The sequence below is a fragment of the Piliocolobus tephrosceles genome, chromosome 2 (assembly GCF_002776525.5).
Source record: "Piliocolobus tephrosceles isolate RC106 chromosome 2, ASM277652v3, whole genome shotgun sequence".
NCBI lineage: Eukaryota > Metazoa > Chordata > Mammalia > Primates > Cercopithecidae > Piliocolobus > Piliocolobus tephrosceles.
In genome coordinates this window covers 30907186-30918801 of record NC_045435.1, presented here as the reverse complement: position 1 = coordinate 30918801, position 11616 = coordinate 30907186, and the positions used below count along the sequence as shown (strand labels likewise).

Here is an 11616-nt window from a genome sequence, read left to right as displayed (position 1 = left end):
GAAGAAGAAGAAGAAGAAGAAGAAGAAGAAGAAGAAGAAGAAGAAGAGGAGCAGAAGGGAAAGAGAAGGGTAGACAGACGAGCAGAAAGAAACAATCAATGGCATACAGATTGGAAAGTAAAAAGTAAAACTAATCCTTTGCCGACAATATAATCCTGTACGTAGAAAGTTCTGAACAATGTACGTACACCTCCCCCACCACACACACATGAACTAATAAAGGAATTCAACAAGTTAACTGGATATAAAAGGAGATATTGTACAGAAATCAATTATATTTCTGTATACTAGCAACAAACAATGAAATTAAGAAAACAGTTCACAATCCTGTGAAAAAGAATAAAGGTGTTTTTACAGAAATTGACAAGCTAACCCTAAAATTTACATGAAGATGCAAAAGACCCAAAATAGTGAAAATAATTTTGAAAAAGGAAAACAAAATTAGATAATGTACAATTTCTGCTTTTAAAACTTACTATATAGACTATGATATTGGCATACAGATCAACGGAATGGAATTGAAAGTTCAGAGAATTAACCATTATATTTTTGATCAATTAAATTTGACAAAGGTGCCAAGGCAATTTGTCAGGGGAAGGGATAGTCTTTTCAATAAGTAGTGCTTTTGTAATTGATGCTAGGATTATATACAATATAAATAAATATTCATGAACCTAGGACTGTAAAAAACATAGATTCTTATTTCATAGCATGCATAAAAATTAAATCATGGGCCTAAATGTAAGAGCTAAAATTATAAAATTTCTAGAAGAAAACAGGAGAAAATCTTCATGACTTTGGGTTAGAAAAAGTTTTTAGCTATCATACCAAAAGCTTGATTCAATAAAATTCTTGGTGATTAGGATGTCAACAAAATTTAAAACTTTTGCACTTCAAAAGACCCATTAAAGAAATGAAATGACAAACCAAAGACAGGGGGAAAATATTTGCAAGACTGTGATTTGCAAATCATAATCTGATAAAAATTTTTATGCATAATATATAAAGAATTCTTCAATAATAAAAAGACAAGCAACCCAGCTAAAAATTGGGCAAAATATTTGACAATTCACCAAAGTGATTCACCAAAGAAGATGAAGTCATGCCTAATAAACACTTGAAAACATGGCCAACATTATTGTTTCCAGGGAAAAGTAAATTAAAGCCATAAGATACTACTTCACAACCACTAGCTATAATAAAGACAGATAGTAAAAAGTGTTGGAAGATAAAGACAAATTAGAAGCCTCCTATATTATTACCGGGGAAATGCAAGAGTATAGTCACTTTGGAAAGTGGTTTGGAAGTTTCTTAAAAGTTAAAATAAACTTACCCTTATGATCCAGCAATACCACTTTAAGGTATCTAAGAGGGAAAAAAAATGTGTCCACACAGAGACGTATTTTATGTGAATGCTCATGGCAGCATTATTCATAACAGTAAAAAACTGGAAACAATTCAGATGTCCATTGGCTGATGAATGGATAAATCAAATGTGTTACATCCATACAATGGAATGGTATTCATCAACAAAAGGTGATAGACTACTGCTACATGCCACAACACAAATGAATCTTAAAAATGAATTGTGATAAGTGAAAAAGCTACATGAAAGAGATCACATATTATTTGATTGCATTAATAAAAATATCCAGAAAGGGCAAATTTATAGAGACAGAAAATATTTGTTGTCTGGGTCTAAGGATTGACTGCCTAAGGGTATGAAGGATCTTTGTAGGGTGACAAAAATATTCTAAAAATGAATAGTGGCGATGGTTATACAACTCTAAATTTACTTAATGTCATTGAGTTGTACACATAAAAAGAGTGGATTGTATGTTATATAATTTATATCTCAATAAACTGTTAACAAATGAAATTATGCTTATTAAAACTAAGAGAAGTATAGAGAAATCTGGCAGACATTTTCTTAAGCAAGTGACCAAAGTTAACATACCCAGAGATATCATATACTTTGATATGATGTTATAAGAAGGGTACATCACCTCTTTTGTATTCTTCTCTAAACCCATAATCCTAATCTAGTAATGGACAAATCAAAGTTGTAAAAGATTTCACAAAATATCTGACCACTAGTCTTCACAATTATCAGTCATGAAAAACATGGAATGACTAAGAAACTATCACAGATCAGAAGAGACTAAGGAGACATGGCATTTAAAATGCAGTATGGTATCCTGGATTGGATTTTTGGAACAGATTAAAAAAACATATTAATGGAAAAATCGATGACATCTGAATAAAGTCTGTAGTTTAGTTAATAGTATTGTATCAATATTAATTACTTAATTTTGTCAAATTTACCATGGTTATGTAAGATATTAACATTAGGAGAAACTAGTGAAGGAAATATGGGAACTCTCTGTACTATCGTTGCAACTTTTCCATAATTCTAAAATTGTTCCAAAATACAAAATTAAAATTTTAAAAAGCGAATGGAGAATTTATAGATTAAAGGATAATTATCATTCGAATATAATGTGTAGATCTTATTTAGATCCTGATTCAAACTAACCAGCTATGAAAAGTAAAGACCATTTAAAAGTCAATCATTTAACATGGACAGGATATTTAATGACATTAAAAAATTACTATTATTTTCGATGTGGAATGATATTAGTTATGATTGTCATCTTTCAGTAACACATAGTAAAGTATTCATGCATAAAATAATAAGCTATGTGGGATTGTCTTTTAGATGATCTGGTGGAAGAAAAAGTAGTGAGAGTATAATTGGAAAAACAATTGACTATGGGTGATGGGTACTAGAGAGTTCATTTTGCTATGTTCTGTACTCTTGCATATATTTGAATTTTCTTATAATAAAAAGTTTTTAAATACTGAAAAGAAACAAATACTAAAATAAATAATTAAAGTATTATAATTAGCCTTCTATGCTGACCACAAACAGGGCTGTCTCTTAAAAATCAAATCTGTACAATGTCTGAATAAATAAATCATAGAGAGATGAGTGAACTCTCAAAAGCACTCGGAGCAAGATACAATCAGTACTGAATAGTTGGAAGAGCAATAAGAGAAGTGCCTGAATTAACACAGACCTCCTAAGCTGGAATGCTTTGTTGTTCTTTCCTTGAAGTTCTGTAACCTGGTGATATCTAAAACTTCTGTGTGAGGATTTTAAAAAGTAGAATGTGGTCAGAAGCAGCCCTTTGTTTGTAGTCAGTGGTAAGATCTATAGTTCTCACCCCCCTTCAGGGTTTTTTTTTTTTTTTTATTGACTGGAGACTTTGTTTGTGGCCTTGTGACTTACAAGATAGGTTACTGTAATAAATGCATTTGCTATTTCTCTGGAAAGCCATTCAGAATCTTTAAGGAGTGCAGAATGTACAACTCTTTTGCTGAAGGGTCTCTGCCAGAGAAGCATTCTTCCGGATTTTGTAATTTGCATTGATTACTGAGCTGTTGCTCAGTGCATCATTGGATGTTGACTGTAATCTATAAAGCCTTACATAGTTTTGTTCTGATTAAAGAAGTCTGACACTGGTTGTCAATTTTAATAATGACTGAGATTGATCTATGTGACTTAAAATTTTAACAGATTTTGGAACCTGAAATGCGAGAAGCAAGTTTTCTTATTGATGACACATACTCTGTAAATCTATTTTAAAGGTGGGTTCAGTGTACAGTAGTGAATTTGAATTAAAAAATACAGAAAGTTGAAAACAGACAAAAGTGCCAAAAATAAGGTATTTGTTCTGACTTTCTGTTCCTTCATCTCACCTGACATTCCCTCAGAATATTTTACATCCTTGATGACCAGTCTTTTAAGCAATTCTACCTGATAACCCCACTATATAGTGACAGAGTTACTGATTTGTTCATGAGGAGATAAGAAGAGGAGCACTATTCATATCAAAGACAACTGGTCCCACTTCCAGGTCCATCTTTGGGCCAAGATATGTAGTCGCCAACAGTGAGTTGGCGACTATATTTTTTGAGTCCTGGCGCAAAGTAAGATCCATCTGTTTTGCCCAGCCGTTTGCCTGAGTGCCACAAAATGGTCCTGTTATTAGTCTTATTTGTGGTCCTATTTGAGGTTAGGTATAATGTAAATAAATTTCAGTTCTCCTCATGATGAATACAGCATGGGAATTAAGAGGGGTGGTGTTGGTAGTTGTAAGTGATGTTGAGTCTCTATTTTTTCAACTGCTCTGTTTTCTTTGGATTGGGAAACAGACATTTAAGAATGAGTTTGTCATCTGGATGGATAGTTGTGACCAAGTTTCCCTCAACAGGATACAAGATGTTATTTTTGAGCCTCATTACCCTCACCAAGAGAAAAAAAAAAGAAGGAAAAAGGAATAAGAAAGAAAGTGAAAGTAGCGAAGAAACATGCAGAAATAGGAGAAAAAGATCAAAGAGGAGAAGGAGAAATGGCATGGAGGAGGGGAAAAATGAAAATTGGTACACTGACCATCTATTCATATAATTGATTTAATTATTTTGAGCTGATAGTTCAATTCATTCAACATCTGGCAAATTGAGGAAAAGGAAAACTGACTGATTGAATTGAATTACTAGTTGTCAGTTAAATGTTTATATGTAAATATTCAGCCTAGTTCCTATCACCTTTTCACGTCTAAACTAGAAAGGGAATTCGTTTCACTAACCATATTTTGTTGGTGAGTAGAACAATGCCAGTTGGTGGTTCAGATTTATCCAGAGGTGGGCAGTTTTTACATTTCTGAATCATTTTTCAGAGATTATTGTTATTCAATATATTTATATTGTATCTCATATAATTTCTGAGCACAAGTTATTTTTGTCAGTTTCTTTTATGAATGTTTTGCTGCCTTAAAAGGAAATATGTGCACTCCCCTCCTCTCATTCAGTTGTCCCTGGTGACGCCTCCATAATTTCTGCCTTTACGCTGGTTCATTTTTAGCCTAATTCAGGCATGTGAGAGGAGGGGGAAAAGTTTAGTAGTCAATGTCAGTGATTTTTCTTTTAAATCTGATCTCATTCATGAGTGAATTTAGCGTGAACCTGAGCATGTTTACACTTAAAATCTATGTACATCAAATAGACCAATTACCCAAAACATTCCTCTATACATTTCAAGAGAAAAAGAAAACAGGAATCACAAGTAAGAACTACATATGCTTTCTAATAATAGTACGATTTCAGGGGTGATTTGTGATTATGCTCTCCTATGGGGAAATATTAAAATATTACCTTGCACTAATGTGAAATTGGACATAAACCTATGACATTTAGTGTTACAAATATATAGAAAGTATTATGCCATGCTATGAAATGAAAGAAAGTGAGTTATATTACCTCATTTATATTTTAAAAACTAAATTTTTCTAAATCCCATTGTATCAGTTTTTCAAAGCTAAAAGTAAGGATGATTTAATTCTACTGTGTGATTTTTTTAATTTAAAAAATACTATGATCTTATTTATAGATGGTGTTGTTTGAAGAAAGAAATGATTGAAAAATAGTATAATATTTTAAGCCCAATATTTATTATACACTTGGAGCTCTTAATGCCTGGATTCTCACTTAATTTAGAATTAAAAATACGTATTTAAAAAATAAGCAATGTGGTTACAGTTATTTAAACCAGGGAGTCTTGTTCAGACTCTCTTGATCTTCCTGTGCTGCTTCAAACAGCAGTGGCTGCATGTGACAAGATGTACAATATGATGTGAAATGGGGCACGCTAAACCCATAATACAGTACATTTCAATGGCCATTTTGTGTTGTTAAATATGTTCATTTAGCCCTACTTCACCATCTATCTCACCAGCAATTCAGTCACTGGAAAGTAGCAGATCTAGCATTTTTTACAATTCTATTTGAAGTCATAATTTCTCTTTAATATGGATATTCAGATACATAGATTTTCTTCTTTATTCTCTGAACTTAATATTTTCTGTAATCTTTAGGCTGTAAAAATTGTTTAGTAGTTTTTTTTTTTTAATCAGAATATAGCTAAAAATCAGAAACATTGAGTTTCTAGTCATATCATTATGAAGTCCTTAACATGGAGGCATATTTTGTTTTTCAAAATTGCTTTTTTTCCTCCTCTTTAGATCCTTTTCTTTTCATTAAAAAACTACTCCGGGAAGAGGGATTTTTTTTTTTTTTTTTCCCTTAACAGAAAAAAAAGAAAAGAAAAAAAGAAAAGCCACGCTTGACTGATAATGCATTGCTTTGGATGGTGAAACATTATGAAAGTTTAATTTTTAATTAAATCTGAAATACCAATTATAACTGAAAGAGATTTTAACCTGTTTCTTTTCAGACTGCCTGAAGTTACATTTAGAGACTGAAATCACTGCACCTTAAAAACAAAAGATTGGGCTGCACTGTATTCCTGTAAGTCAAAACTTCCTGTACCTTCTTCTGTGTTTCTGTGACCAACCCAAAAAAGGACAAAAACATTAGTAATATAGTAACCAGACACGAGTAAAAATGTGAATGTCCCTGAAGAAATATATGTTTAAATGATTTTCTTCTTAAAAAAAAAAAAAAAAAAAAAAAAAGTTGTTGGTCTCAATATTCAGGATGTCTTTTTTATCCAACCTAAATTGTGAATCCTTTCTTTTGGCTGGTTTGAATTTCATTAGAGAGGGTGTCACCCACTGTACATGAGCACAGTGACACACACCCTGTCTGGAAAGATTCTTGCATTTTTTTTTTTTTTTAAACCACTCTCACTGAAAGTAAAAGATTTCTTACGGAATCAAAGTAGATTTCTTTTTCCTTTGTGATGTCATTAGAAATTTTTAGCCTTTGTGTCAATGGAAATGGAGAGAAATAAAGTTCATGATGACATCACAAGATTCTGTTGCCTTGAGGACTTTGGGCAAAACTAAGTAAAATGCATAATTCCCTTGTGTGCGTGTGTTCCCCATTCTGCTACGAAGCAGTCAAAATAGCACATCTTATGTCTTCCCGTGAGCTACAAGGCTGTCTCTCAGAGCCCCATTGTTCCATAAATGCATGTCAGAGTCTACCACAGTCTGGTCTACCCTTATTTAGCTGCTGTTTTGTCAATGTACTTGGAAGAACAATTAACATTTGGGATTTCAACGTCTGAATAACAGGCAGTGAATAGAACCCAAGCATATAAAAGATTCAGACGCCCAGGGTAAGAAAACAGAAGCTTATAGTTGGTGAAGAAAAAAAGAAAAGCATTTTTAATGCTGCACTCAAAGGTTGTGAAATACTACAAGGAAAGTCAATCTGTTTTTATTTTTAATTTTAGATCAAAATGTACATTTTGGTAATAAAATCCAGAAGCTTATGATGTCTTCCTCAGTTTTACAGTTTAATGTATTGCAAGTTTTTTCACTAAGAGTCTTAAAACACTTAACCTTCCATTGTTGGAATGCCAGATGTGGAGTCTACTGCATCATGGTTTTTAGAGTATCACAGCCCCCAATCAACAGAGTACACTAAAGGTGATTCAGACAATTGCTTCCATTTTTCACTCTAGTTCACTGCATTTTTGTTGACTGTAGTTCTTGTGTGTTGAGAGTAGACAGTTCTGGAATTGCTTACATGTTTCTGCCTGTGGTGTGAATTCCTGCTAAGTTCATTTTTGTTAAGAGATGATGCATTGACAGAGCAAGGTCACCTCACTGTCATTGCATCTGGTGAAACGAAGGAGACTTTGGCAGTTTGTGTATGTCGTCCACTGAGCATGGTGCCTGGCTGATATCAGTGAATAAATGATGATTATTGTTATTGTTGTCATAACTACAACAGTTCAAACCCACAGGCAGTAAGGTCTCTAAGAGCAGGGGCTCTTTCTTACTCATTTTTGTAATTCCTAACCCTTGATACAATAATATGTAATCATGAAACAGCTGTTATTAGTTTAATTTCAAAACTTTTTAAAAGTCAGAAATCCAGGGTTCATGCTATCAAAGAATATTTATTGTAAACACAGGTTGAATACAGTTTTTGACAGTCAGGAAGAAGATGGTCAAGGAATTTGCCAAACACAACCTTTCTGCTTATCATATCATACGAGGCATCCGTCTCCCAGCCCCTTACCTCATTGACTTTACATTTCTTTTTCCTGACCAAAGTGAGAATTGCCCATTCATACCACATCCTTTTCACCTATGAAATGGTCTTCAGCAGTTTTCCACTTAAGTTGTGTGTTTTATATTCCACACACTAGAGTCGACTCCACAGATAAATGTGCCCAATTCCAGGGTAGATGATGCTCTGATACCTCAGTTTGCCTTATTGCCATATGATAGATTTTGTTTCAGGGAAACGGGACAAGTGGTACAATAAATATTGGGTCAAGAGACCAGGGATTTGGGAAGGAACCATTAGCAGAATGTACTTTCAGTGCATAAAATGCTAGGATCAACTTTTCAACACTAATATGCCCACAGTATTCTTTAGAACTCAGAACCATTTGACACCTTCTAAGTTCAGTTGCCTGTTTGTTTGTTTGTTTTCTTTTTTACATACATTTCTCTGTCCCTCTTCCCCACCATCACTTTTTAAAATTTATTTCCAAAAGGGATTCTTTCATTTTTATTAAATGAGCTTCTGGTGATGCAAATTAAGGCTCTCATAAAACTTGACCTCTGAGGCAATACTAAAATGATGAAATTTAGGCTTAGTGAATTGTACTGTTATCATGTTCAATAACATTTAACGACATAAAAGAATTTTATAAAAACATTTTGTATATTTTAAGATTAAAAAGTTTAGGCAAATGTAAGGGCAGAGCATTGCCAAACATTATAGTGGGAAAGGATGTAAGAAAGTCTAATCACTTCATTTTTAAATAAGTAAATTGAGGCACAGGGTAGGGCACAAACGTTACATAAAGCATATTGACCACCATCACGGGTCATCCTTAGAGACCCAGACGTGGTAGTCTATCTGAATTTATAATCTGAGGCTTCAACCTTTCCTCTACAGTCAGGGTCTGAGAAATGTTTCCTGAGGAACAAATTCCCTTGGGTTCATTTATTGAGACTTGTTGAACTGTAGTCCCTTTCATCAAAATCTCAAATTCATATATAAAGGAGTATCCTGAAAACATTGGTTGTTATCAAAAGAGGTTTTTGTTTGTTTGTTTGTTTTTGTTTTTTAAATTTTGTTCCTGGTATCATGCCTTTGGTTGAGCAACGAGTCCTGTAGAGGCAAATTTATTTGGTAGACTTATTATTCTTTATGATGATTTACAAAGTGGACATAAGACCACTAGAAACTCCAGTAGTTTAATTGGGCTTACAGGCATGATGAAACCAGTACTCTGAACAGAGCCATTGTGACGTGGAATTCAAACTTCCCAAGGGTGTGCACCACGCATGGTGTCAGAATGTCACTGTTGCCAGGGTCATTTCCATCAGAGGCACGTTTTCCAGAGTCGGAAAAAAAAAAAAAAGAAATAAGTTTTAATATTTTAAAATGAATTACTTGCTCTGGTCATTTGTTTCACATTGCTTTCATTGGATTCTGTCATTTACCAATCCAAAGAGGCTATGGTAAAAACCTTTCTGTTATATTACCCAAAGCTAAATTCTGTACATTTTCTAGTTTCTTCCATTATTTTAATTAACCCATCCAGACCTTCCCTCTCTCCGCCATATACTGAAAGTCAGTGGCCTGAGTCTTTATGCCTCAAAGACAAAGAGACAATAGTTCTGCCCTTTAAAAATTCCATGGAAGCTTTGGCATATAGAGAAGAAGGAGGAATCGAGACATGGTGATACCAGAGCAGGGTCCTAGATGTAGATGTCCAACAAAGTTCTCTCTTCAAACCTCTTCTCCCTTTTCTTTATAATAATGAATTAATATTCTGTGCCTCCTATGAACAAAATATTTTACCAAGAAACACAGATAAATAACACATATTTTCTGTTATTAAGGAATTCATAATTTATCTGGGAAAAACACATCTTTCTTATAGACAAAACGTTATATGGTATAGCAGAGGAAGTAAATGGTTATCATTTTTTTCTGGACCGTGAAAGAATAATGTGATACTAGCAAGAAGCCTATAAATGAAAGTCAAGAGAACATTGAATAGTATTGGTGTGATTTCAGAATGCTTGTTGGGGCCAGTGACTAGAGGAGGAATTGGATGAGAACCATAATGTATGGGAGGATCAGTTTTCCAAAGTGTGGGTTGTAACTCATTAGTAGGCCATGAAAGTTTAAAAGATCACATGTACTAGAATCACAGGAAAATAAATATTTTTTAAAGCACATCACGTATTTTTAAGATACTAGATGGCAAAATAAGTGTATTTCTTATTGAGAATTATGCCCCAAAATATAAAAGCAGCTTAAACATGACAGAGCTGCTAAGTATTTAACTCGTGTAATCCTAATTAAGGGATAAAATTATTTTCTTCCTTATATATGAGAAAATGATGAAGTTAAGCAATTTGCCCCAGGTTATACAACAGGTAAATAGTAGACACAGAATGTGATCACGTCTGTCCTACTCCACATTCATACTCTTCTCATGACTTGACACCGCTTCTCAGAACTACATGACTGCAATTATTTCACTATGGATAACTCAGAAATTTATACCTCCTGTCCTGATATGTCTTCAAAACTTTAGTCCTACATTTCCAACATCCTTATTTAAATCTTCTACTAGAAATCACTCTAGTTTCTCTGAGTCAGTATATCAAAGCTAAATTTATTCCTCTACCTAAAAACCATCCTCCTTTTGACTATCCTAACTTTTCTAACTCCAATTCTCTAGGACATCTTTATTCAAAATATATCATTCTTTCCTCTTCTTCCTCCTAGATGTCCAGTAAGTGGCCAAGTCTCATTCTCTTTCTTTGATATCTCTGTTCTAGTCAGGATTTTATCTTCTCTTGCTTGCAAAAATCTCCTAATTGGAAGAGATGCAGCAGGGAGATCAGTTTATCCTAAACACTGCTGCCCCATTAACTTTTCTAAAACAGGAGCACTAAGATTATGTCGCCTTTGTTCAGACAAAACTTTCAATAATTCTATGTATAACAATCCCTGATCAATATACATGGCATCGTAAAATCTAACTCTAATCCCATTTCTTAGTTAATTGTCACCTACCCGGTTATATGTACTGTATACTCAGGCCAAGTTATCTCACTTACCTTTATTCATATTGTTCCAGCATCTGGAATGTCCATCATTCAATTTTTTCATATGCAAAACCAACCCATCCTACCAAGTTCATTTCCAATGTTATTAATTTCATGAATCCTTCTTTCTTTGACCTGGACAGAAACAATCCACTCTCCCCTAACCACCAGATTTACTTACCACCTGTAGTGACCTTGCTGACAACTTGATTTTGGACTTACAGCCTCCAAAACTGTTAAATTTTGTTCCTGGTATCATGCCTTTGACAGTACCCAATATAATAAATATAAAATAAATATAACAAATTTGTGGTACTTGTCACAGCAGCTCTAAGAAACTAACACAATACTCATCTACACTTTTATTGAGACACGAATTACTTTCTACATTTTATAGCACTTTATCTGTATGCCTTATTCCCTTACTAGAAAATAAAATTTTAAGGGAATAGTCCATATTTAATTAATATTTCTTAGCCCTACTGAATCTACCACA

The 11616-nt window shown here is 33.6% G+C and overlaps 1 protein-coding gene across 10 annotated transcripts in view; it reads left to right on the top strand.

The window, feature by feature from the left end:
* ZBTB20 (zinc finger and BTB domain containing 20) overlaps positions 1 to 11616 on the top strand; it is an 821902-nt gene that overhangs the window by 348005 nt on the left and 462281 nt on the right. For all 10 annotated transcript variants that reach the window (XM_023213691.1, XM_026456669.1, XM_031935144.1 and 7 more), the window contains one exon: positions 6296 to 6369. The gene's annotated coding sequence lies outside the window, so the exon portion shown is untranslated. The remainder of the gene's footprint in view (positions 1 to 6295; positions 6370 to 11616) is intronic.